Below are 3,299 nucleotides of genomic sequence, written 5' to 3' on the forward strand. Positions count from 1 at the left end.
AGGAATTAATCTAGTTCTTAATTTATTTCTTTATAAAGATTTCACGATCTCTTTTTATTTTATAATACCTCGGGAGCTAATGAAACTATTTTAGTAAAATTTAATTGTCTCAATTCCCGAGGAATTGCACCAAAGATTCTAGTTCCTTTTGGATTTCCTTCTTGATCAATCACAACTGCGGCATTGTCATCATATCGTATTATCATACCGTTGTCACGTTTAAGTTCTTTACAGGTACGAACAATTACAGCTCTGACTACTTCTGATTTTTCTAGGGACATGTTTGGTAATGCTTCTTTGATCACAGCAACAATAACGTCACCAATATGAGCATATCGACGATTGCTAGCTCCTATGATTCGAATACACATCAATTCTCGAGCCCCGCTGTTATCCGCTACATTTAAATAAGTCTGAGGTTGAATCATATCAATTTTTTAGTCTATTCTTCCAATTCAAAGGATGAAGAAAATAAAAGAAATATTGTTTGTCCAAAAAAAGAGACCTGTGTGGTCTTTTTTTCATCCCTAAAGACTCATTTCTGTGGGTTCTTTTTTTTATCCCGAACTAATAAATTGAGTTCGTATAGGCATTTTCGATGCTGCTGTTAAAATAGCCCTTTTAGCTATATTTTCAGTTACTCCACCTATTTCATATAGTATTCGACCCGATTTAACAACTGCTACCCAATATTCGGGGGATCCTTTCCCTGAACCCATACGTGTTTCAGCAGGTCTTATGGTAATTGGCTTGTCTGGAAATATGCGTACCCATATTTTTCCCCCACGGCGTGCATTTCGTGTCATTGCTCGTCGACCGGCTTCGATTTGTCTAGATGTGATCCAAGCAGGTTCAAGTGCCTGAAGAGCATATTTACCGAAACAAATACGATTACCTCGATAAGCCATTCCCTTCATTCTTCCTCTATGTTGTTTACGGAATCTAGTTCTTTTGGGGTTATAGTTGATGGGTGTTTTGGAATTCCATCTCTACTACAGAACTGGACGTGAGAGTTTCTTCTCATTCAGCTCCTCGCGAATAAAAGGCTTCAAAATGGAATTTCACTTAGATTTTAATCTATATTTCACTTAGATTTTAATCTATATTAAATAGATATTCACATTTTTTTTTTAAATTTATAAAAAAATAAAGTTTTCGCGGGCGAATATTTACTCTTGCAATCTCTATTTCCGCGCTAGGACTTGTTCATGACTTCTCAGAATAGATGAATAGATTTCCGGTTCATTTCGCCGTCCCGACTAGCGAATCATTAAGATTCATTTGTTCAATAAAATCTTTTGCGTTCACAGGTTCCATCGTTCCCATCGCCTCGTACTTAATGGTTAGGTCCGAATTTGCAATGGAGCTAATAATCCAATTTATTCTTGAGTCAACCTTCTTAGTCTTTATTGGCTCGAAGCTCTTGATTTCTTTCTTCTGATTCGTTTAATATTTAGTTCATTATGGATGAATCAACTAGTATTGATGCTTTATTACACTGTTTTTTTGAGAGGACTTATACATAGACCTTACATATTGGAATTCTATAGCAATATTGATATTCTTTTTCTCTCTTTCTCTCATCCTTCCGTTTATCCACACCCTTCTTCTGTATATTGTTTTAAACTTAGAATTAAAGTTAAAAGATTTCAGTTGCTACAAAGATATGACCAATTTATCATATTTTGTCTGGTTCTTTAGATCCAGATAATACGAAGTGATGAGTTGGTTTTCATACTATGGGGCTGGTCTTTTTTTTTAATCCTAACCCTAACCAACGAGTCACACACTAAGCATAGCAATTATATCAAAAGGTGAATCGGATTTTTATTCAACCCTATAAAGAATTAAAAATTAGAATTGCTTGTTTTGATTAATCAGAAAAAGAACGAAGAAGTTTCCCTTTTTTTGTTCTATCAATGGGAAAAACAAGTCAAGTTTTCTTATTCCTCTTCTTTGTCTAGAAAAATCCAAATTTTGATACCTAATACCCCATAGATAGTCCGAACAATATAAGAACAATAATCAATTTTAGCTCGAATGGTTTGCAGGGGAACCCTGCCTTCTCTGATCCATTCGACACGTGCAATTTCTTTTCCATCGATACGTCCTGCAATTTGTACTTGAATCCCTTTTGTATCTGCTTGTTCAGTTAATTCAATAGCTTTTTTCATTGCTTTTCGAAATGAAACTCTATTCTTTAATTGTCCGGCTATAAATCCTGCAAGAATATTAGGGTTTCCGTAAGGTTTTGCAATTCTTGTGATAGCAATGTTTAGTTTTCGGTTTCCATAATCAAATTCTTTTTGTAGGTTCATCTGTAATTCTTCGATTCCTCGTGGTCTACTTTCTATTAATAACTTTGGGAATCCCATAAAGATTATGATCTGGATCAAATCGATTCTCTTTTGAATCTCTATACGTGCAATCCCCTCGGTGCCGGAGGATATTCTCATATTCTTTTGTACATAATTTTTGATAAAATCTCTTATTTTATGATCTTCTTGTAGACCCTTAGAATAATTTTTTGGTTGTGCAAACCAAAGGGAATGATGACGTTGGATTGTACCAAGTCTGAAACCAAGTGGATTTATTTTTTGTCCCATACTCCTCCCCTAATATCTATCATCATATATCCACGAATCCATTTGTTCATAGTCAGCATTTAGAGATCTATCTTTCACTACAAGAGTTATATGACAGGTATTTCTTTTTATCGCATAACGACGTCCTCGAGCTCGAGGTTTTAATCTCTTCGCGGTAGTACCCTCATTAACTTCAGCTTTACTAATTACTAAATCGGCTTTGTTGGAAGCCATATTGTAACTCGCATTTGCTGCTGCAGAATAAACCAATTTAAAAATTGGATAACATGCTCTATAAGACATGAGTTCTAGTATCATAAGTGTTTCCTCATAAGAACGTCCACGAATTTGATCAATTACTCTTCTTGCTTTATCAGCAGATAGAGATATATGTCGACCTAAAGCGTATACTTCTGTTTTTTTTTTCTTTAGCATAAGGTTTGTCTCCTACTAATAAATCATAAATATCTATCCATTTTTTTTAAGATAAGATTATCGACGAGATCGATTATCATTTTTTGCATGTCCTCGGAAATTTAAAGTAGGTACAAATTCTCCCAATTTGTGTCCTACCATACGATCTATTATATAAATAGGAAAGTGTTCCTTACCATTATGAATAGCAATCGTATGGCCGATCATTGTGGGTATAATGGTAGATGCACGGGACCAAGTTACTATTATTTTTTTTTCTGCTTTTTTATTAAGCTTTTC

General features: G+C 34.6%; 1 long non-coding RNA gene across 1 annotated transcript; it reads left to right on the plus strand.

The window, feature by feature from the left end:
- The first annotated feature begins 725 nt into the window (after positions 1-725).
- Positions 726-2,766, plus strand: LOC142535857 (uncharacterized). Its single transcript, XR_012817814.1, has 2 exons — positions 726-962; positions 1,795-2,766. It is a non-coding gene; the product is annotated as an uncharacterized LOC142535857 (long non-coding RNA).
- Positions 2,767-3,299: the final 533 nt, after the last annotated feature.

The sequence above is a fragment of the Primulina tabacum genome, unplaced genomic scaffold (genome assembly GCF_025594145.1).
Source record: "Primulina tabacum isolate GXHZ01 unplaced genomic scaffold, ASM2559414v2 Contig1152, whole genome shotgun sequence".
NCBI classification, from domain to species: Eukaryota; Viridiplantae; Streptophyta; class Magnoliopsida; order Lamiales; family Gesneriaceae; genus Primulina; species Primulina tabacum.